Here is a 25352-nt window from a genome sequence, read left to right on the forward strand (position 1 = left end):
CCGCCAGAAAAAGCAGGAGAATTAATGTAATCAAGCTAATGTGAGTGATGCAATTTTTGGATTGCCAAGTGTTTGGGGTTTTTTTGTTGGGTTGGTTTTTATTTTTTTTGGCTATCACAAGTCAATTCTATTATAAAGTAATTTGAAGAGAGAACATCAGCTTCTTGGAGATTATCTTTCAGCACAGCATGCGAGAAATTGATCTACATTTCTGTGTGACAACAGCAGAAGCTGCATGTCATAATCCCCATTTGCCATCTGTAGAAGTTTCTAAGCACTTTCAATCACACAGAACTTGTGTGTCTTCTGCACCAGGTTTTCAGACAGGAAACTACTTGTACTTAAATGTTGCATTTATAAACTTGTTTGTAAACACATGCATCTGATTTTAAGTATAATTCCCCTAAAATGACAATGAAAAATGTTTTCTAAACAGACGTTTTTGAAATTCTCATCACAGTTCAGTTGGAGCTTGGTAATTTAAAATGAAAATAAATAAGACTTATTTCACCAAGACAAAAGAAGCAGAGTTTCCCAATCCTAGTGCAGTAGCAATGAAAGCAGAAAGATTCACTTTAGGTGAGGAAAAGTGCAGCGTGCCCTATTTAATTCTCTTTCTAATTAATTATATATGAACATCATCAAGGCAGTTATAGTACTGCCTTTCCTTCATGATTTTCCTGGCCTCTTCAGAAGGCAACAGGCTTCAATTTTGGCTTAGCAGACATTGTACAGTCAGTTCCTCAGAAGGACTCACTGTATTACTTGTATTATTATTTGTAGTTTCTAGTCAAACCCAGCTGATGGCTTCTTGTGCTGCTTTCCAGAGCAATAGAAGTGTTTAGCATGACAGTGCTGTCTCAGAGTTCAGATTCTAGAAATTCCTTCTGGGACTCATCTGTGTCTCGCTCGTTTTCAAAGATGCGTAAAGCTGTAAAGACAATATTTAATATTCAGTACGCACTGCCTGACTGCATTATTGGAATACTGGTGAGATTAACTTCAGCATCTAAGGTTAGGCATCTTGTCTAACTCAGTCAGGCTTAATCATATTTCCTATGCTCACTTTAGAATACGTTTACCTGGTGGGCAAGTAATCTCACAAAAAAATATGGTTCGGTTGCTTAGAGACCACATACAGAGTTTAGTTATAAGTGTAACTCTTAAATAGCTCAAGTTTATTTTAGGTGAGATGAGTTTTTTTCAAGTTCCCCAAAGAAATTAAGACAACACTGAGACAGAAAAATCTATCAAGGCTGCTTTTATTTGCAAAAGAATCTGTTTCCAGAAAGTTAGAAAAAAGACATTGCCTCTTTGCAAACTCAATGGTTTTATGAGAACTCTTGAGAACTCTTAAAGAACTGTTCTCTTCAAGAACATAAGATGCATAGAGGCAGTCATCTGCAAAGCAAAAAGAAATAACACATAAAGGTGGTGTCTTGTTTATGAATTGTGAAAAGCTGTAGAACGGGGAAAAAGGTACTTGGGACTTTTCCTCATTTATTAACATACTCAAGCATTGTTTCCAAAGCTGTGACTCTGTTGGTTTAGGAGGTTAACACTGGCCTATTGTGGCAGCCCATGTTGTCTCTTCTGACTTGGTATTTCAAGTTGAGGCTACAAAACACAGAGAAGGACATTGATGAAGCTTCAAAAACTGCAGATTAGATAGATAAAAAGTAAATAAAACAGGCAGAGGCTATGAAAACTGGATCAAATTTGTATTTTACATCAGCAGGGTAATCAAGGGTGGTATTATACCAAATATTCTGCTCGGGGTTGTGAAGCTGAAACTCATACACTTTGGGAATGCCCTAGGGAGTCTACAGATTTTCTTCACTGGTCACGTGAATATTAATATTCACAAATTTTGCTTGGGGGAATAAGACACAGAAAGTTTCTGATATAAAAATTTACTCTCCTTTTCTCAAGAACATGAAAAATAGGAAAGACCCATAGATTTCAAAGGATGACTTTTTTTGAAAAAGGAAAATATGTATTCAGAATTATTTGTCCAAACAGTGTTTACTCATCTGTTTACTCAGCTCTACCCAGATAGAACATCCTCTGATGAATGCTAATAAATGTAACAACTGCTAAGTGCAAGTAGCAGCTTTCTTTAGTAGAGGCAGCTGACCACTTTATCGCAAATTATTGGTGAAGGAAGGTTACTCTAATATTGAAATTCTGAATGCAAAAGTCCCAGAAAATATGTTACCTAGCCATATAGCCACATGTTTAGTTGGGTTTTTAGTTTGTTTGTTTGTTTCTTGTTTTTTTTGTTTCCTGGTTTTCTTTTTCTATATATATGACTCTGAGGGTTTTTCCATTGCAAAAACTGCTCCTTTTACTGCTCTAATCACACCTACTTTCAGTATGAATGACTTCCTTTGGTGCTGCAAATGGAGTTACTGTAAATAAAAAGTACAGGAAGATCTGTGACTGAGTTTCACAACCATCATACAAGAGCAAAAGGTATAAATGGTGAGTAAATTCATTTTTCTATACTTTAGAGACTGACTTCGAACATTCCTTACAAGAGCTGAAGTGGAGTCTGGCATACAGTGTTATACAAGTATGCAAAATTGTGCTTTGCAGTAATTTTGAACAGTCTCTAAAATTTCTAAACAGTCTCCTTTTTGAACAGTCACTAAAACCGGAGTATGACGTTGTGGTATAATACATAAAAGCAGAGAAAAATCTTTAGATATGCGTGAAAGTTGCTGCTTTTGTTCAGGGTGTTCAGGGTTTTTTTTCAGCCAAAAATTGCCTCTTCCCTGCCCAATGAGAGAGTGCACAATTTTGGCAGTATGGTAATTTTAGTGGGAACTATGATGATGTCACTAATACAAGAAAAAAATGAAAAAAGAAGACAAAGATAGAAGAAGAAGAAGAAGAAGAAGAAGAAGAAGAAGAAGAAGAAGAAGAAGAAAAGATAAGAGAAAAGAATAAAAGAAAAAGAAAAGGAAAAAAGGAATAAAAAAGAAAAACAAAAAAGAAAAACAAAAAGAAAAGAAAAGAAAAAGAAAAAGAAGAAAAAAGAGAAAAAGAAAAAAAGAAGAGAAAGAACAGAAAAAAATTTTTGGACATGTATCCCTAAGATGTTTTGATTCTCCAAAATATTGTCACTTTAAAAGGACAAGCACATTCATCTTGATGCACATGGAATTAATAAATAAATTGGTAGCTGCTTACCATAGGTGCCACTGTCACAGAATCACAGAATATGCTGAGTTGGAAAGGCTCTACTCCTGACCAGCTCCTGACCCTGCAGAGGACCACCCTGTCAATAGTGGAAACAGTAGCATGTTCTATATTTGAGAAAAATAAACAGTTTTTTTTTTTTCACCTGATCAAGCTTTTAATAGCTTTTTTTTTTCACCTGATCAATACTTTTAATACTAAAAGTATTTTTATTTTTCAGTGGGCTAGACCACATATTTTGTTTTCAGCTTCAACCAACATGGTTTATCCAATCCTACATTTTGGATTACCTCTTTGTCCCCTTTCTCACTTTGTCATTTAAGGGGTTAGTAACATTCTACTCATGAATTTGCTGACAACTACCATATCCTGTCCCAGCTGCACTGGGACTAACATCAAACAGTTCTGCTTGAATTTGTCTCAGTAGATTCACGTGATTATTCAGACTTCTGCAAACCTTTTAATAGTCTATCTCTTTATTCCTCACAGACATACCTTCCTTTTGCTCTTCTCCAAGTTTTTTATTTTACTTTTTATTTCAAATGTAAAACTCACATCCTTCTTCAAGAAACCTCCTGCGAATTTAGTCTGATTTGGCTTTTTTGTGGTAAAAGAAAAATAGGAAAGATGGGTTGATATAGCTTGATATCTGTGTGAGGAAGGACAAAAGGAGATTGCTGACTCTGAATTTTTCTCAGCTGAATACTGTGCAATAGCACTTTGGTTTAGGGTGAATAGCTGGTGAGTTTAAGGAAATTGTGCTGGGCAATGGTTTCTTTTGATAATACCTGTGTTCTCCAGCAAAGAAAGGCAGGGAGTTGCAGAATCTAATTTTGGGAATCCACAGCAAGAGGATGGTTGCAGTAACATGTGTGTAGCCACACAGAGGAGAAGTATGCACTTCCAGAATTCAGTTTAGGGCAGAAGATGTCTTATGCTACCTGAATTGCCTCTGGATGAGCTCCTGGTTGTCTGCTGATCACAGAGGGAGGTGCCTTTGGCACAAAGTTTAGATGGTAGCAAAAGAGAGGTAGCATGAATGTTCCTTCAGAGAACGTGTGGGCTGCTTTCTAAAACTATGTGTCCTGTGCTACAAGCCCAGGGAGGTTGTGTCCCCTGTGGATACCAAAGCATTTGTAGTCATTGGCTCTCTCTTTCATACTGAGGATTTTTTGTCTGGATAAACTAGTTTAGGATCCTACTTCTGAAATAATATTAGGGTCCAATTATTAAAAGATACTTCTGCCTGAATTAAGGTGTAAATGAGACCATTTGCCAAAGTCAACAGCAAGAATTTTATTTAATAGTAATTGTGTGTGTGAGAGAGAGAGAAATAAGAAGAGGGGAAGAAAGAAAGACAGTGATAGAGGGAGAAGGAGATTATAATCACCACCACATGGGTGCCTGCACTGGCCCTTCTAATCTTCTTGGTGGTGGGGGCCTCCAGAGTGTCCTTCTGGAAGTACAGCCCAAGACCCACGTATCCAGAGACATAGCGTGTCATTCCCACAACTTGGGATGGTGTGGCTGTAAGCAGCTGCTTCCTTCCCTACAGTTTGCCATGGTGGGAATTTTTGTCTGGATAAGTTTTCCAGATCTGCTTCTTCCTGGTTTTGCTGTCTGCATTCACACAGTCTGCGCATTGCAATTTTGTCTGGTGTGTTAATTCCAAACCTGTCACCTCTGTGTAGGCCTGAAATTAACACCTTCCTATTTTCCACCTGTGTTTGTGGTGGTGGTTTATCTATGGGGACAGTTTTTGAGATGTTTCAGCTGCATTCTTTAAGTCCTGACAACTGGGGTAGCTCTGTCAGGCTCAGTAGAGATGTGCTAATTCACATGAAGTACAGCTCTAGCCCATGGAGCACTGAGATTACTTTTAGCTTTTCTGTGGGTACTCTGAATGTTCAGATATATTCTTCTCAATCTTTTGTCATGTTAGAACAAGGCTGGATCTGGCATGGACTTGAAGGCACCTACATCTGTGATGGCTACTTGATATCAGCCATTCCTTAAAGTCTCTTTTGCTGCCACAGGCAGCACCTTCACTTGCTCTTTTTAGAGATCCTCACTGCCTCTGTGACATTGCTGTTCATGCTTTTAAACACTTGAATTTTCCCTAAATTTTCAAGCCTTGAAAAACTGATCATCTCGCTGATGCCTTAAAAAAGCTGGAGATAAAAAAAAAAAGGAAGAAAATTTCATTGAGGATACTTATTTGTAAATTTTTAAAGTTATCTCTGTGGCCTTGTTTAGAGCCATCAGCCATGACAGAAAAAAATATGCAAGATTTTATAAGATGTCTAGGATCATTAAAAGGTTTAGTACGCATTAAAATTAATGCTGTTTATTCCTCTATTACAGTAATTTCTGAAAATCACAACCATTTCTACTTTTTAGGTTCATTACCCAGAACTGCTTTGTGTTGTGGTCTGAATAAACTTTTCTTCCCTGTTTCTGTCCCCAATTACAGCTATAAATAATAGAGGAATTTTTTTACTGCATACATTATTTTTGTATCAATTGACAGGTTCTCAGACTCACAAATTACTTTTGCTTAACTTGTGACATCTGATTTATTCACACTCTTCTCAGAAATACCAGGCATGTTTTTCTATCCATCAGAAGACCGGAGCTTGCTGAAGAATTTGTATACTGCATATTTTTATATCTACTGATCCCTTTGCATCCTACTTTAGCTATAATAAGAGATATTTTGTATTATCTTATTTTATCTCATTTTTGCTTCCCTGTACCTGTTTTTCTCTTCATATTAATATAGTGGTTGATTTACATTTTAAAAGCAAGTTTTCTTTTGAAACTCTCTATGGGAACAGAAGAATTTTTTTGGTATTTCTGAGTTTCATTTTCTTTGTAGACAGATAAATGGCAAATGTGAAGAAACAGGAAAATAAGAGAAGGCAATGACTTTGATTTGTTTTGCAGTTTCTAAATCCCCAAAAAAAGTTTTGATCTTTCTGTTCCAGTGAGAGGGTTCAGTGCCTTTCAGTAAACACATTGGTACTTTATGGGAAGGCATAGCACTACACAGCATTCAGACTGGCATTCTGAGTGCTCTGGGGGGCTTTGCAAAAACACCACAGGATAATCAACAACTACAATGTTTCCTATATGTAGGAGCTTATGCTTTCTATCATTTGGGGTACCATCTTAAAATCATTAAATCATCAAATCTTGCAATTAATACAAAAGCAAAGGCCACCCAATTGATTCCTGGAATTCTCATGTGATTAAGTGTGTTAGGGGCAATGAGTGACAAGCAGTCTCAGCTTGTTATTGCACTACCGTTCCCACTCCTCCACTCTTCCACCTGTGTTCACACCTTGTCTCAGTCTGGAACCCTCTTTGGGATGTCAGGAGTCTTTGCACGTTAGGGAAAGCACGAAATGCAGTGGGGTTAGGGTTTGTGGTACCTGATATCTCAGTAAAAATAACAAAGAAAATGTTCCTGGTGAAAAGACAGGATATCACTTTTGTTATTATACCCAGAGACAATTCTGGCCCTGTGTTTTCTTAGAGCTTTGACTTTTCCATATTTACCTTTCTGGCCTAGTTTTACCATTTTTGGTCAATTAATAGCTTCTAATGTGTTCTTTCACTAAAATGTACTTTAACGGTATAGTCTTAGGTGCCTAATACTCTTTCTTTTAAAGAGTCCATTGCCATTGTGAGTCAGTGAGGAGCTAAGGGTGGAGCTTCCTGTGTTGCTGCTGAGTGGATTGCCATTGTGAGCCAGTGAGGAGCTAAGGGTGGAGCTTCCTCTGTTTTATCTGAGTGGCTGATCAGAAGCAGGTGAGTCAATTGCCCTTGTGAGTCAGTGAGGAGCTAAGGGTGGAGCTTCCTCTGTTGCTGCTGGGTGGCTGAGTATAAGACTGTTAGCAGGTGAGTGGATTGCTATTGTGCCTCAGTGAGGAGCTTAGGTGTAAGGAGAGAGCTGGAGGGTTCTCAGAGAGTGCTCAGGAGGAAAGGGAGCTGGGTGTGCTAGTTGATAGTCGTCTGAACATGAGCCAGCAGTGTGCCCAGGTGGCCGAGAAGGCCAATGGCATCCTGGCTAGTATCAGGAATAGTGTGGCCAGCAGGAGCAGGGAGGTCATTCCTCCCCTGTACTCAGCACTAGTGAGGCCTCACCTTGAGTATTGCGTCCAGTTCTGGGCCCCTCAATTTAGGAGGGACGTTGAGATGCTTGAGCGTGTCCAAAGGAGAGCAACGAGGCTGATGAGGGGCTGGGAACACAAGCCATATGAAGAATGACTAAGGGAGCTGCGGTTGTTCAGCCTGGAGAACAGGAGACTCAGAGGAGACCTTATCACTCTCTTCAACTCCCTGAAGGGTGACTGTGGTGAGCTGGGGGTCGGTCTCTTTCTCCCGGCAACAACCGACAGAACAAGAGGACACAGTCTCAAACTGCACCAAGGGAGATACAAGCTAGAATTAAGGAAGAAGTTTTTCACAGAAAGAGTGGTCAAATACTGGAATCATCTACCCCAGGAGGTCGTGGAGTCACTATCCCTTGATGTGTTTAAAAAAAGACTGGATGTGGCACTTGGTGCCATGATCTAGCTGAGGTGTTAGAACATGGGTTGGACTCGATGATCTTGAAGGTCTCTTCCAACCTAGAAATTCTGTGAATCACAAATTAAAATGCTTAAGCATTAACTTGGGGCTTTCTTCTGCGTTCAAGTGGTTTTATGAGATCTGTCAAATAGAGCACTATCTCTTGTGCAGGTCATTAAGTGTAGAACAGATACTGGAATGTGAATTAGGACAAGTTGGAAACCAGTGTTGGCTAGAATTCCTTTTAAGTATGGCTGTGAGGGTGGGTTGGTGCATGTGCTAGACAGAAGCAGGACTAGCCTGGGCAGCAATTTGATTCTGGTACACAACACAGAAACACAACTCCTGCTTTGTTATTTCATTGATTTACATTTAATGTTGGCAATAATCTGTTTTTAATTGGGACCCTAATTCCTACCCAAATATTTGGTTCCTACAAACTACTACATCTAGAAAGCTATTACATCTCCTCCATGGGATTCATTCAAAGGTAGTAATATTTTTTTTTTTTACTGTCCCTTTTCATTAGGATAGAATAATGGGTTTTGCTGCTGATTTGTTGTTTTGTTGGCTTTGGGTTTTTTTCTTTGGAAGGTGGAAGAAGTTAGTTCAATGTGGGGAAAAGAATACAAAACTGAATGTCCCATTTCTTGTAGCTTTTAAATCCTGATGGAAGTGAAATCAGAGAGGATTTTATATTTACCGGTGAAGGGAGAAGCTGATGGTAGATAAGGATCATGAAACCCTGACCTCCTCTGACACTAGGTTAAGTCACTTGAATCTGCTACTCTCCCTCAGCTCCAGTTGCTTAGATGCTGGCACACAATTTTTCAATTCCTTCACTTGGAAACTTTTTCCTGAAAATCTGCTCTGCTCTAAGGAAAACATAAGAATGTTTTCTCTAACTTTTGTTCTGGCAAATAGTTTCTTAAGAAGTTGTGGTACTCCCTGAGCAGCATTTTTGTCCAAATAGGCAGGAAGCATTAGCATGAAGCTGGGGCTGCACAGGGTACAGACAGTCCAGGCAGGAGCAGTAGGATAAGGAGTAGCTTTTCAATGCCACTTGTGATGATTGAGTAAGAACACAAACAAGCAGGGCTTGGTAGAGCCAGATTTTGACACAAGTTCATGAATCAAGATGAAATTACTTTTTGTGGCTTCAGTCTCTTTGATCAACAGATTGTGGTAAACTCCTTATTGTTGCATGGTCTTCTTATTTTCAGTTTCACAAGGGTATTTACAAAGTAGTTTCACTGATTTTGAATCTTCACATTAGTGTGCAGCTCTGTGGTGTTAGAATACAATGTTTCCCCTACCTTGCTAACATATGTAAATTATTTGTGAGTCAATAATTGTAATGTCCAAAGGATTTTACTGTTCTTGGAACACTGCCCTTATTTTTTTTATTTCTATTATCTCTGTAGCCCAGAAATTGTACCCAACAATCATCAGTTCTTATATATTTTGGTTAGTAAGAGGATTTTACATTGGTGAGGTAGATGTAAACGTTCTGGAAGGAGACCATAGTCTTATGAAGAGCTAATAGTGGCCACTAAATTTCATAAATTTGTACTTTAAGACTTAAAATATAACAAGTAAGATTTCTCTAAGTATGTCAATTCAGTAAGCTATACATGGAATTCAGTCTTTTAAGTAGATTTGTGCTAGTCTGCAGTTCTTTTACAGAAATCAGAAACATTTTATTGCTTTTCAGGCAATACTGAAATTACAGTCACAGTGAGATACAAATTGATTTTCCTTTTTTTTATATGTTGCTGCTTTTATCTGTTCTTCAGACACATGGCCAGAGAGTAGCACAAATTTTCAAATAACATTAAAGAAAAATAATGTCTTAATTAAAGACACACCATAAACATTGTAAACAAACATTTGTTAAATACAGCTTTTTCACTGGCTGTTTAAGGCATAAAACAGGATTACCTTACCACAAGAATACAGTTCAGGGGTGAGAACAGCCTTTTATTAATATAACTGCTTAAAATATTTCAATATGAAGTAATCTGACTGCTAGTGTGTCCATTTAGTTCATGATCTTGCACCATGTTCTGTGAAACCTTTTACATTGCTGAAATAAACCTCTGCTGAGCTATTTACAGTATAAAGGCTATAAGAAACAATTTCCTATAGATGCACAATGATCTATTGAAATCTGTTTTACTTGAACCATATACGTTAATCGTCTGTGTATTAATGGAAGAATAGACTTTTTGTCACAGAGCAATGGTTGTTCTCCTTAATATTTTTTAATAAGAAGAGCTTATATAAAATCAGTTGTGTCTTATTTACAAAGTTCTTTGAATTTCCTAGAATTGTTGTTAAATTTATTATGCTTTAAAAGAAAAATTTAGAGTAGCATTAAGCCATTTTACCATTAAATCAGTCAGCTCAGTTTAGTGTTACTTTTTAGACAGGTCTATTATGCTCTGTTTTGTATAAGCATTTTTGTGTAAATTTTTAGTATTTTCCTAGTTGTTGCTGGCAGAAGACATGTAATAGAGGCATAAAACAAAACTTCCTTCTTCTTCTGTTCTTGGAAGGGGATATTCTTACTCATACAATCTGGAAATGTTGTTTAGGCAGCTATTGAAAAGCACATTTTCCTTATTTTGATGCTAATATGACCTTGCAAGAAAAATGTTCCAGTTTACAGCTTCCTGATATACAATTTTTTATGTACTCTAAAATCACACTGAGCAACTACTTGAATGGGCTTCTACTGTTAACCAGTGGAAGCAAGAGGGGCTTTCTAGCATCCAGGTACTAAACTTGGTTCTTAGGAAACATAAGCTTCTGTTGAATGAAGAAAGGAAAGTACAGAAGCTCTTGGAGAAGGAAAAAGTTTTGAGAGAGGTTTTTAATGTGCAGAAAAAAAAATCAGCAATGACCTTATTAAAATTCTGTCACTATACTTCATGGTTGTATGTCCCTGCCTCACACACACAATGAAATAAGTTGCTTTTACTTGGCAGAAGATATTTTGCACAGCTGTTATAAGCCACATAAGGAAGCTCTATTACATCAGTCACTGTAGGTGTAAGAAGTCACCTTAGGTGTAAGGAGAGAGCTGGAGAGCTGAAGGGCTCTCAGAAGGTTACCTAATACTTGGTCTGGATCCTAAGACTGTCTCAGTGCCATATCAATGATGCTCTTTGTGATAGAGACATTTCTGGAGATTACAGAGATCTTTAAGAATGGCATAGACCATCTTCTCAGTGTTTCACTCTAAGTTTTCTGTTGATGTAAACTTTAAGTAGATATGTGCTAGTCTGCAGTTCTTCCACAAAAATCAGAAATATTTTCTTGCTTTTCAGGCAATACTGAAATTACAGTCACAGTGAGATACAAATTGATTTTCCTTTTTTTTATATGTTGCTGCTTTTATCTATTCTTCAGAAACACGGCCAGAGAGTAGTACAAATTTTCAAATAACATAAAGAAAAATATTTAATTAAAGACACACCATAAAGGTTAAGGTGAACAAACATTTGTTAAATACAGCTTTTTCACTGTCTGTCTAAGGTATGAAACAGTGAAACAGGTTCCTGTGAAATACATGGAGATTGGTCTACTGATCTAAAATGTATGGGATAAAATTTAATTGTCAAACACTTGTCCTTCTGCCAGATGGATTATAGAAGATATGATAGAGTTTCAGGATAAAGAAAAAAAATATTTGCACCATACCATCTGGATTTGATTTGCAAATCACACTTAGCCTGTCAATGTCTCTGATCTGGCTGAACTTTACATATGATGCACTTTGATGAAATACTATTTACTAATCCTGTCAAAGTGACATCAGCAGGAGATGAATTATCCATATAAGTGAATTTTCTTGTGAATTTGCATGCAGCTCATGAGAAGATCAGGATTCCATCACACTAATTTAAAGTAGCACTGAACCTTTTAGAACAGGGGGATCCATCTTATTATTTGTTACTTCAAAATGACATTAAAAGACATGTGGATGAACATTTCTTTTTGAGGCTAGACACATGCCAACAGAGGGCTGCAAGTAACTACTGCTGTGGTGCCACACAATTTCTCTCAACAGTGATAGTCTAAGATAAAATTGGTTTTCAAAACCCATTTCTCTGTCTCCAAAAAGAGATTTGGTCTTTCCCCAAAAACTGATTTTTTGTTAAGACTAGGATATTATATTAGATCCACCACCAAAACACTATTTCCTTCAAACTATAACTGGAGTGTATAAACTCCAAAAGACTAATTCTGCTGTGAATGACAGAGGCATTTTAAATAAAATTCTGGATTTGATTATGGTTTTAAATTTTTTTTCTCTTTCCATTTTAGATGCAATTATAATATGCTTCAGACTTGAGTAAATTACTGCCTGTGGAGCTGTATAATTTAGGATGATATTTTTAAAAACAAGTGAAAAGACCACTGCATGCAGTATTTTGAAATTCTTGCTCCTATCTAGAGAAATCTGTCCAAAAGAAATGAGCTGCGGCTGAAGTAAAGGTAACTACTGGAACACTCCTGAGCCAAGCTTGAGATAACAAAAAGATGGGGTGATGGCTCCCAGTTCAGCAGAAGGTGGGCTTCACAGCACTCCACAGGAGCTGAAAACAGGAAGGGCTGCATTTTGAAGACTCTATTTGACTCTGCAAGACTCCAAGAATCCTGCTGAGTTTTGAACTGTATTACTGCCTTCCTGAGCTCTTACAGCTCCTGCTGAATTCAGAACAAACTGGGAATTTTTGTGTGGGAGCCATTCACTCTAAAGAGGAAAGTTACTGAAACTGCCGTCTTCCTGCAGGGAGAAATTCTGAGTAGAGAATGCACTTCTGAAGTTAAGACATGAATGCTGATCTTTTAAAAGTATGTGGGGAATAGCAGATGTGGGAAGCTGGAAGACTGTGTCTTCTCAGATCTCTCCATTTGGAACACAGGCTGAAAACACATTTAACAGAAATCCTGTGCAGAACTGAATGAATTCTTGATGTCAATACCCAAACTGGACAGCATTGTGAGTGGTTTTATAGTGTCACTATCAGTTACCAGCAAAGGCAATATAGAAACTAAGTCACCCTAATACAACCCCTTCATAGCCTTTCAGTCCTGCAGTAAGCCTGTGCCTGGAACAAGTAGATACATACACTTTACTAAAAACAAACGACAAATAAGAGAAAGAAAAAAGAACTCTTCAATTTCTTTTAGAATATTTCAGAAAGATTTTTAAAATAATCAGACTGTGTTATACTTTATATGGAATGAAAGTGTCTAAATGTATGTTTTATACCTGTCTAGATAGAAAATAGTTAAAATAGTTTAAGGTTAAAGCACTTGAACATAGATGAAGTCAGACTCAATTTAAAAAGGTGGATGACTCAATAGTTGTCCCTGCCAAGGGTTTTCTCCAATTTGTCACAACCGAATGAGATAAGAGAGGAGACAGACATGTCAGTGGAGAAGATCTAGCTGGTCACTAGTGTGTGTTTCTCAAATTAAAGCATAGCTTTCCAGTACCACAGCTCATTTAACTCAGAATAGTATATCTATCCTGACAGTTGTTAATGTGATTTCCTCTGAGACCAAATAATCCTTGCTCATCTGACATACTCTTGCTTTTGGGCATTCTGCCTTTTGCTCAGAAACTCCTCTTATTACTGTGCCAGCAGTGTGGTGGAATTTAAATTGGCAAAGGTGATTGTAGAAAAGATAGTTATGCTTCCCAGCAACAGCACATCCTCAATGCCTCTTCTTCACTTGGTGAATGGAGACCAACATACATTTGACATAGCACTATAACCTTTCCTGAAGAAAAGGACACCAATCTTGTCTTTCTGCAGCACACTTAAAAATGCTGGACTGAGACCATTAATTTATTTCTTATTTTTAGTTAATTAGAAAGAAAGTAAATATTTTTTACACACATGCTCAGAGAGTTTAGAGCCAAAGGGCCAAAATCAGACCTATGGTAACATCAGTGGGAGAACTAAATGGCCATGCCATGTAAATTAATAAGAATAGGGCTGCCAGAATCTGTAGAAGATAGTGTGAGCTCTGCCATGGACTCCAGGAGAGTTGTGTGCAGTTTGGTGTGATCTCTGCAGCTTTAGAGAACTAGTCATAATCCAGGAGAGGATTCAGAAGAAACTGGCACCAAAGAACTTATTACTTAGTCTCAGTGCAAAGCTGATTTTTTTTTTTTCTCAAGAGGAAAAAATGCTTCTTTTTGGACAGATCTCACCTATTAACATTCTGCTTATCATTTGCTGATTCTTAAGCACTGTTTTGTTGTAAAAATTTCATCTGAAAGGTGGTGCCTTAAGTACGTGAGAAATCTTAACTGCAACTATGGAAGTTTAGGATACGCAGTTTTTGCAGAGGTTGTTTGGATCCAAGAACAGATTTGGATCCAAGAACTCAATAGCAGGCATTTTAGGTCTTATGCTTTACAATTTAGGGGTACAGATTCTGTGATGAGAAAGAGATGAAGTTTCTTGCTTATAACTGTTCCAGTCATCATTGAAGACAGATGGAAATCTAAATGAACTTAGTAAAGCAAAAGAATGTTAATGTGCCAACATGCCACCAAGGTGAGAAATTTCTAAGATAAAGAGGCAGCATCAGCTAAACAGTTTGCCTTCAATATTGACTTTCTTGACCTTTCCTTCATTTGCTGGCTTTCATGAGCTTTGAAAAACTCCTACTGGTGACATATTCTTTGCAGTAATCCGTGGCCTCTGAGCTTTATATGAGTCCAAACCCAGCTAGCTCTGGACTCAGGCCCACACAGAGCTGCACAGATGAAAGTAAGAGACGAGAAGCGCTCTTCTTCCACGTGGGGAACAAGTGTCCAGTTTATTGGCTTGGGGCAGGACACTTCCAGCAGCAGCAACCACCCAGCTAGTAAAAAGAGGCGGAACCACACCTGCAGTGGGTTTTTATCTCTGAGGATGGGGGCGGGGAAAGAGGACCGTGGCCAATGGGATACCACTGGGGAGGGGCGAGGGGAGGGGCCACCCATGGGACAGACCACCAGGGGATATGGAAAGGGGGGGGAGATACCATGTAGTGGGAGAGGGGAGATAACACTCTACATGACGTACCATACTCAGTACAATTTTCCCATCACCCAGTGCAAAGCACCAACTAAATAAACTATTTAGTGCAATACAGCAATTCTTCTGAAGTTTTAGTTGAACATGTTTGTTTTTCATTATGCCTGGAAAGATTCTGAAACTGAGGGCATTTACCAGCCATGCTTATCTTCGTTTCCAAATACTTCTTGCATTAGATGAGCACTTGAATTGACAAGCCTTAAAATATGAACACATGTCTTTTCACATCTACTTTACTACTGAGCTGAAGAATATATATTTGTATAAGTATAAAGAGAAAGAAAAAGTGAACCTTAGTAATATGCTAGTTTTTATTTTTCCACTGTCATTAGAAAATTGAAAAGGAATAAAGAGAGTCCCAGGGGTAGGGCAAGGATTTGCAGAATATTTCAGGCTTAATGCAAGGGTCAAAACCCTTCTGGTTGGTATACATTAAGAGCTATTACTCTCTGATCATAATAATGCAATTTATATGCAATCTAATTTGTAATATTGCTCAATTTTGGACTGGCCAAGCTGCTTAAAAAAAAATGTTGTCATTTACATTATGAGACAGATTTTCATTCTCAGAAAAAATGATCCAACAGCCACTGAAAAAGTCTGATTTTCCCACACAGATGACCTTTGGAAATCAAGTTTAAAGGAGGTTATCCTAGAGAGTCTTATGCAATTTGCCTTTTTTGCTCTACTCCTCTGTGGACAGAAAATAGCTTTTCTGTACAGGTCTATTTATTTTGTGTTAAATAACACTGGTTTTTTAATTTTTAAGAATGTGATAGGAAATCCATTCCCATACCGAAATTTTAAAAGCCTCTTTATATCTCTTGAGGGAACCTTCACTGTTCAGTTCAGCCTTTAGCTTCATAATCACTGCATTTCCTATCTACTACTGTACTACTGACTTCTTTCATGTACCTCTTTTGTTGTATTAACCTTGGAAAAAAATTATCTTTTTTCCTGGTAAAATATGTAGCACTTGTACTTACAAAAAAAGTAATTTCTATTTGATTTTTTGAGAAAGTTATATTGTACTCTAGGTATGCAAAAAAAAAAGGGAGATGAAAACAAAGTAGTAAAAGATGCTACCATGTGAGTCTCTTAAGAATAGATTGACTTTATACTAATACTTGTCTAGTATTAGACAAGTATTTGATTCATGTGGGGGAAGGAAAAGAAGAAGTTATTGTTGAAAAAATACACTATTGCTTGAAAAAATAGACTATTAATTTTCTATTGGTTAAATACTCTCTCTCAAAGCAATAGCACAATGAAAATTTTCATCTTTAATTTTCTTGAGATGTTTTTACCATGTTGACAGGACAAAGGCTTAACTGAAACCTAATCATAAATCTGGTACTTTGTTGTTTTATTTTTAATAAATGGTGTTTTACAGATGGTAAAAATGAAACAGGCAGCATTCAAGACCTCATAGCTTGCAAAAAGAAATCTCTAAGTGGAAGAGATATGAGTAAAAATGGTGGACTATTCAGTGGACAAGGAACAGGCTGGATTGATGTAGCCAGAGAGTTTTGATCAATGGTTCTGTGTCCAGGTGGAGGCTGGTGACGAGTGGTGTCTCTCAGGGCTCTCTCCTGTGATCTTTGATGTTCCCTAGATGTTTATTATCATCATCCATGACATTAACAGTGAAATCAAGTGCACCCTCGGCAGGTTTGCCAATGACACCAAACTGAGTGGTGCTCACAGAAGAGATACCATCCAGGGGGACCTGTACAAGTTTGAAAAGTGGGCCCAAAAAAACCCTCCTAAGGTTCAACAAGCCTGGATGCAAGGTGGTGCACCTGGGCTGGAACAAACTGGGAGAAGGACTCATTGAGATCAGCCCTGCAGGGGACTTGGGGGTTCTGGTGGATGAAAAGCTGGATGTGACCCAGCAACAAACGCTTGGAGCCCAGAAAGCAACCACATAAAAAGTGTGACCAGCAAGTAAAGGGAGGTGATTCTGCCCCTCTGCCCTCATGATTCCCTGCTTGGAGTGCTGTGTTCAGCTCTGGGGATCCCAGCACAAAGAAAGACATGGACCTGTTAGTCCAGGTCTAGTGGAGGAACACAAAGTGGTTGGAGAGCTGGAGCACCTCTCATAAAATGGCATGTTGTAGGAACTGGGGTTGATCAGCCTGGAGCAGAGAAAATTCCAGGGAGACCCTGGAGCACCTTCCAGTTCCTAAAAGAGGGCCTGTGAGAAGGCTGGAGAGGAAATTCATATGAGGGCATGTAGTGATAGAACAAGAGAGTAACAGCTTCAAGCTGACAAAGGGCAGGTTTAGATCAGATACTTAAAAGAAATTCTTTACTGTGAGGGTGGTGAGGCAGTGGCACAAGCTGCCCAGAGAAGCTATGAATACTCCATCCCTGGAAGTGTTTAAGGCCAGGTTGGATGGAATTTGAAGCAACCTGGTCCAGTGAGTTGTACCCTGCACATGGCAGGGGGTAAATGACATGATTTTTAAGGTCCCTTTAACCCAAACTGTTCAATGATCTATGAGCAGTGCTATCAAAATTTCAGGCAAGAATTGAAAAACAAAGGTGTTAATAAGTCCCCTTGCCTACACACTATAGAAGGCACCCATTGCTGGCTTTGCCATATTTTTCTTATATTTAGGACTATATTAAAGGCAGGTTTTGTCACATAGAGAAATTTTCAGTTGCTCCCCACAAAAGTGCTGGTTTTGAGCAGTGGCATACTGTGATTGCCCCTTAGTCAGGTAAAATACAAACCAGCACTGACTAATGGGCAGGTGTTAGCAAGCCAGAAATAGTCCCCCGTAATTTTTCCCATGTTTCAGCCCTTGAGTTATCCAGCCTGTAGTTCAATGCATTTATTCTGTCTTTAGGTCTCAGTCACATTAAGACTGTGCCAGTGTGGAACTTCACATTGCATTTACGGAGAATTTAGGTAAAACTTTTTGTTAAAACTCCAGTGCTGTCTTAATGCCTCAATGCTGATTGCAGATCCCTGAGAAAATTGAGGGAACAAAATGTTTGCTCTTCTGAAAAATTTATATCTGGAATAAATCCTTTCAGGATTTGTTTTACAAATCTTAGATAAATGGAATATTATTCCAAAACATTGTATTTTGGATTAGTAGGTAATATGTATTTTTTTATTCCATAAATGGAATAATGTTTAAGCAGTAATACATTTTGGTGAGTACAATAAGGTCTGGATATGTCAAACATGGTTTGTAGGGAAGGATAAGATTTTTTTTTAATACTGAAGGAGATATGCCTAAAAGCTTTTCTAGTTTTTTCTGAATGTAACTGTTGATTTGGTTACCTCTGTAAGTAGATATAACCTACAAATTTTTTTGTCTAATGCTGACACAAGCTTATTAAAAAAAAAAAGCTTATCAAGCTCTTTGATATGAGCAAAGTAACCAGAAAGATAGATGGGTTTCACTTAACATTTCTTGTTCCAGAAGTTCAGGCTGATGACTTTCATGCCTGCTTTAGCTGTCAAGATTTTCACAATGAGGCTCATGGCACTCTCTGGTTATGTGGGTGGCCTCAGAGCTACAGTAAGCCAAAATTTTTATAAGCAATTAATTCAGCAGTGGAAAGCAGCTGAGGAAAGCCCTAGTACCAACATGGTTACTTATCTTTTTCCTGCATTTAAATGGCAAATTGACTCAGTTAGGGATTTTAGGATATTTCTAATGTAGTCACAAAGGATGTCAGCCAAGAATACTGTCTGATCAAGTAAAATAAAATATCCTCCAAGAGATACATAGGATTAACACATAACTGCACTTTAACTACACCCATACCATTTTCATTTTTGCTTTGCACAGTTTTAAGGTCTTCTGTTTTGCTCACAAGAATATCACAGAATCACAGGATAATTCAGGGTGAAAATGACCTCAGGAGGTCTCTAGTCCAGCTTTCTGCTTGAAACAGGATTAACTATGAATTCAGACTAGATGGCTCAGAACATAATCCACTCATATTTTGAAAACTTCCTGGGATGGAGACTACACAACCGCTCTGAGTAACTTGCTCCACTGCCGGACTGTCATCCTGGACAAAGTGTTTCTCCTTAAGTCCTGTCAGAAGCTCTCCTATGAAAATTTGTGCTTGCTGCCAAGGGCCAAAGGGCCTGACTCCATCTTCCTAATAGTCTTGTAGATGTTGCAGGGCTGCTGTTTGCTCCTACCCAGAACTGCCTGAATATGTCCAAGTCCCTCAGTTTCTTACAGGGCAAGTACTGCAATATCTGGCCATCCCAGTGGTTCTGTACTGAATTTTATCTTTTTTAGCAATGTTTTTTCTGTATTATGAGACTTAAATTGGATGTGGTTTTAAGACATAGTCTCAAACCTGTGACCATGCTTCTGTTATCACAGCCCAGAATGTTGCTGGCCATCCCTGCTGCCAGGGCTCCCAGCTGGCTCAGCTCAGTATCTGCCCAGCTGAACCCCAGGCCCTCTTCAGCAGAGCTGCTCTCCAGGCAGACAGGCCCCAGTCACTACTGTTCCCAGCAGCTCTTCCTTCCCAGGTGCAGCACTTGGCATTTTTCACTGATGAATTTCCATTTCCATTGTCCCATTCCTCCAGCCTCTCCAGGGCTGTCTGTGTGGCAGCCCTGTCCTCAAGAATATCATCTGTGTTCCTCAGACTGTGTCCTCTGCCAGTCTGATCCGAGTGCGCTCCAGTGCCTGCTGCCCGCTCCATGGCTGGGTCACTGACTTCACATAGTACAAGTCCCAGGATGGACCCCCCAGCAATCCCACTGGTTAGACACTTCTGATTGTGACCCATATGCTACTCTGGCATACTCTGGCATACACAAGAAACTTTTTATTTTACTTTCATAAAAAGTGAAACAAAATTGAAGACAAAGGCTCTTTAAAGACCACAGCCAGACCAGCCTCTGCAGGACTCCATAAAACTGAGAAAGGTCTTCCTGCTTTCTCCATTGCTGTGTAGTTCTGCTCAGTAAGCTGCTTGGAAAAACATGTGGAGCAAAAGAAAAAAAAAAAAAAGCCAAAACCAACCCACCAATGAAAAAAACTCAAATAAATCTAGAAATATATTTTACATTTTAAAAAACTCTTAACCCCCTCTCCCCCTTCCAAACAAAACCAAAACTAGTTATGGTCGAACCATAACTATTAAAAAAAAATGTAGTCTGCAATAAAGTACTGTTGTCCTCAATTTTATGTGACTGCTACTCAAGTTTTGTGTTGAATGGAATAATATCTATTGGACAGGATGAGAGTTTGCGTTACTGATAGGTAAGGCTTTATAAATTATTTGCTCTCACATGACTTTAGAGTGACTGAAACACATTTTATAAGTGTAGTAACTTGCCAAAGCCCCGAACCTAATGATTTATCTGTGTTGATTGTTAAATAGTCCTCTGCCTGTGGAGCAAATTTAACCTCACATTGCTTTGTCAAAAGTCTCATATTCCTCTGCAAGGCTGGGCACTGCTTTGTCAAAATATGTTTCTACTGTAATTTCAAGTTTCTCTCAATGGCATTTACTCCCTTCCCACTCAGTTTAATGAATGGAAGTATTTAAAAAACACAATACAGATTCCCTTTTTTCTGTTTCTTTTTTATAAGGAAACATGTTTTTGAATGAGTGTGAAGAATTGTAACTCAACACCTTGGAAAAAACTAACCAGCAACTTTCAGAGATAATCATTATTTCATCCATTTGACTAAAATATTTCCAACTATATGTAAGACAGAATAATATACAGTAGAAGAGATGAGGGATCAAGATTTAGAATAATTGAGGGCAGGCAGAGTGGAAAAAGCTGTTGATAAGGGAAATACAGAGGAAATGTAATGTGAAAATGAAAGACTATTTGGCATCAGTATAAAACCCTTGCTAGCAAACAGCTCATCTCTGTCAGTCTGCTCACACTGAAAAAATGAAAATGAAGGGGCAATACATGGTAAGCACTTTCACGAAAGGCAGCAGGCCAACAGTGATGCTTGATTAGGAAGGTGAATATTTAAAAACTGCTTTAAAATATCAAAGAAAGGCAGTTTTGGTTTAGAGATGCAAAAAATCTACCTAAATTGTAAGATTCAGGATCTATGAGAGAATGTATCTTAGATGAATTTCCAGAAAGTCACTGAGGTATCTATTTGTCATTTAAATGTCAGTTTTGTATGCTCCCTCAAGTGCAGTAAAGAAAATATTTATTTGGCAAGGTTTGTGTCTCAAATATACATAATTCCATGCCTTGATAAACATAATTTCTAGACATAAATCATCCCAAGATATTTTTCTACTGAGAGTCTTCCTGAATTTCCTGTTTATTTTTTTGGTGCAAAAACTAGGAAATACATGCTGTTGGGGTGCAGGCAGGTGCCTAAGCCACTGGTTAGTCTCTGGTCTAAGGTTAAGCTAACCGAACAGTGATGCCTTAAGTTTTAGCTTCCATATTTTCCAGATTCTGTACTGCATTAGTATATACCTCTGAACTTCATATAAAGTGTTATCAAGTTCCCTTCACATTTTAGTTAGACAAAGCAATCCTTTTCCATCCGAAGAACCAAGGACACCATTGCAATTTCAGGCCCAAAAAGTGTAAACAACAGCAAATTGAGGACAGCAAACTGGGAGGATGGGACTTCATAACCAGCAGCTGTAATTGGACAATAACCCAATATATAAATGGACCGAAACTTATAAAAGTGTGAAAATGTGTCACCAGTGGTCCATCTTGGGTGTAGCCCTGACTGGGCTCTTGTACTGCCCAAGGTGTATCCTTTGGAGGCCTTTTTAATAAATGCCTACTTTATCCCTGGAACACTGTTTAGCCTCTGTTCTAGGTAGCCTCTCAAGGCATCAACAGGACATAAGGTACAATGAGGAATGACATGAGAAATTGCCAGGCATGTTAGATAACCATGCAAGAGACTGACAGAAATTACAAATAGTGCTGTGAGTGATTCCTGAATTTCAAAAGTAGTTACAGGGATGTTCTATGAGAAGCAGTTGTACTTCCCAAGTAGTTGAAGAGGAGTACTGAGGACCTGCAGGGTAATAGACACCTGTGGGTTTAATACTACTTAGATAGCCAAAGAAGTAGTGCTTTTATATATATAAACAAGATTATTTTTTGATAATATAAAAAGTGTCAGATTTAGGTAGAGATGTAGCAAAATTAGGAATAATGGTAAAAAATACTTGAGGGAATGTTGTTCATTTGTGTGAGGCCTAATGTGAGCAAAGGGAGGTACAGGTGTGCTGGAAAGGAGGATGAAAAAAATGGGTAACAGCATTACAATGTGATAGGATGGGTTGCTTCCCTGCCCAGCAAGGAAACTGCTGGCATGGCAACAAGAAGCATTGCGGCAGTGCTTGTCCCAGACCCTGAGATGTTGGCATCTGTTGTGGTCTGAGATAAAACTGACAGTGTAGGAATTAAATGAGTCCAGGTACCAAAGTACATTTAGTCATGGATATCTTTAATATTGATGAGGGACTCAACATCCAGGTCCCCCAGTGAGGAGGTGCCCACTTCAGGAGGGAAGAGAGCCCATCCCTGACACGTGGCAGAGAACCGGGCAGCCTGGGGAGATGCTCGTAGAGTCAGCACAGGTTTCTCAGCTCCTGGCATCCTCTGCCATGAACCCTTGGACATTCACATTCACATTCACTCCCCGTGGGCTCTCTGGATCTCAACAGTAACCCCAGACCTCACCACTTATGGAATTGGGCAGAGAATATCCATTACCCAGGTTCCAACTGGTTTAAATTCCGTTGGCACCTGCTACCGCAGTAGAACATTCCCATACTATTCTCCAGAAGGTTCTCTGCTCTGTGGCACACACACTGCTACAGAGGGCTTGGTTTATGGGTGGAGCATTGGAGTGAAACACTGTGAAAACCATCCAGGCCCTGTGCCCAGCTGGCACAGCACCTCCCCATCTGCCTTCAAATGCGCCCTGTCCCTGCAGCTGACCTGGAAGCTGTTGCCATGTGTGATTTTAGAACATGTGTCCCACAAGGTTTTAAAGTGGGGACACTGTTAAAGAATTACAGGCATTCCTATTTTCCCAAGATTAGCTAATTGACCATTTAGCTAGTAGGAACCTTTTACTTAAGAATATATGCCCAAAAAATTGCAAGTTCAGTTAATTAATTTTTCAAATGGACTTTGAAGACCTGTAACTGCACACTCTGGTGAGGGCCTGTGCAACTCGTGGAGAACACTCTCTTTGGCTTCTCCCTCTACCTGCTAACCTTTGAAGGACAAGAATATTCACAAAATATTAATTATTCCTGGGCAGACAATTATTTTAAAGCGTCCATGAGATCCCAAGACACCATGTTTGGTTTGAAAGAGAATGACCTTGTTTTCCCCGCTCGCTCAGCTCTGGGTGTCCTAGGCAATGGTGTGTGATGCCAGTAGTGTAAGGCTTGAAGGGCTGCCTCTGCTACATCACCTTTGCCCTCCTGTGACCTACAGGTCAGCTCAGCACAGCTATGCCAATGCAAGGAGGGAGATAACTGCTGCTTTTTCCCTGGTATATGTGCTTCTGAGCACCACATGTTAGGATTCTCTAGGAGGATTTTGCTGTGCCTATGTGACAGGATGACATCCTGATTAGTCTGTTGTAATTATATTTTGTGCAGGTTTTTCTTGGCACTGTCTCCTTAGCTGGAATTCACACCTTCTGCTTCTTCCTCTGATTATGGAGTATAGAGATTTATCCATGTTATAATTTTCTTAGCTGGTTCTACTAATAATGAAAAGACATATAATCCTCTTCATTCTACTTTTGTGCTATCTATTTTGATAACTGTCTTATTTTTTTCTTGGTGTTTAGAATATAATTTAAATCCCTCTCTCCTGCAATTACACAATGATGTAATAACCTTGCCTTCCCTTTAAAAGTATCAAGATATAGCAGATTTCCCATTCCATTGTGACTGCAAGAGGAATATTGAAGTTCTTAAGATATGCTGAATTGTTGTATGACAAAAAGGAGCATTTTGTTTAAAATACCCTTGACACATGCTATTTCAAGGAATGGGTCCTGATTTCCAAATGCTCAGTATTGCCAATACTCTAAACATCTGATAAATCATGCAGACTAAAAATATTAAAAAAAAATTTAGAAAGAATGATGAGCTGTTAATTCCTGGGACGAATAATATTTGATTGGTATTTCAGTTCAGGTTGTTAGGTGGAGAAGTAGATGCGAGTCATCAAAAAGCTCAGGTCATGCCTGTAGGTTAGTCTTAGAGATTTTTCTGTGTGTGTGTGTGTGTGTGTGTGTGTGTGTGTTCATGTGTGCATGTCTTCAAAGCAGATACTGTGATAGCAGCAATCAATGAATATAAATGTTCCCCAGCCAAACTGTCAGAATTGGGATGTTGCAGTTTCAGGTATGTGATCTGCTCCTTCACAAGAGGAATGAGAGCTCAGGTAATTGACAGCAAGTGTGGCATTCTGACAAGATGTGAGATGTGCCTACCTTCTGTATCTGAACTATGGATATGTGCCTTGTAAATAATGTGTGTGATAAACAACAAATAGCTTAAACTCTTGTTTCTAGTCAGAGCTTGCTCAGATCCATCTAGCAGTGTTGAAAAGCAAAACAAAACAACACAACAGAAGCCAAACAGATGAGACATTGTAGTTTTGATTCTGTTCTCATAAAAAATATAGCATGAAGGGTAGAAAAAGATACAACAATCCCTAGAGAATGAAGAAAGGACACAGATTTCCTTAGGCAAACTGTCTATTTTAAAAAGTACACAGTAGTGTAAAGAGTGACTCTTCTTTTTTTTTTTTCTTTCTTTAAGAATAGCCAATTTTTACAGCAGTTTATATTACTGTTATAATACAGTTTTTAACACAGTTCATAATGCTGGCATTGTTGTCTAATTCTTCAGAGCACTCCATGACATCACAGAAGGTGATCAGAGTTACAGAGATTTTTGCATAAATTTTAACAAAATGTTTTGCTGTGCATTAGTTTGCTAAATAATGTGTCAAAATTAAAACCATTAATTAACTGACCTAATTATTAGGAAATCATAGAATGGTTTGGATGGGAAGGGACCTGAAAAATCATTTAGTTCCAATCCCCTGCTATTGGCAGGGAACCTCCCACTAGACCAGGTTGCTCAAAGCCCCACCCAGCCTGGCATTGAACACTTCCAGGGATGGGTTATCCACAGCTTCCCTGGACACCCTATTCCAGTGCCTCACAACTCTCACAGTAAAGAATTTTTTTCCTAATATCTAGTCTTAAGCTACCTTTTTTTTTTTTTCAGTTTAAAGACATTTCCTTTTGTGTTATCACTACATCTCCTTGTAAAAAGTCTCTCTCTGGCTTTCTTGTTGGCCTCTTAGGTACTGTAAGGTGCTCTAAGGTCAAAGTGACCTAATACACCATACATTCTGGTACAGGAAACATTTGGTAGACAATATGGCTAATTACAGACTAATTCCCAGCTGCCACCATT

The sequence above is a fragment of the Molothrus ater genome, chromosome 3 (genome assembly GCF_012460135.2).
Source record: "Molothrus ater isolate BHLD 08-10-18 breed brown headed cowbird chromosome 3, BPBGC_Mater_1.1, whole genome shotgun sequence".
Classification (NCBI taxonomy): Eukaryota; Metazoa; Chordata; class Aves; order Passeriformes; family Icteridae; genus Molothrus; species Molothrus ater.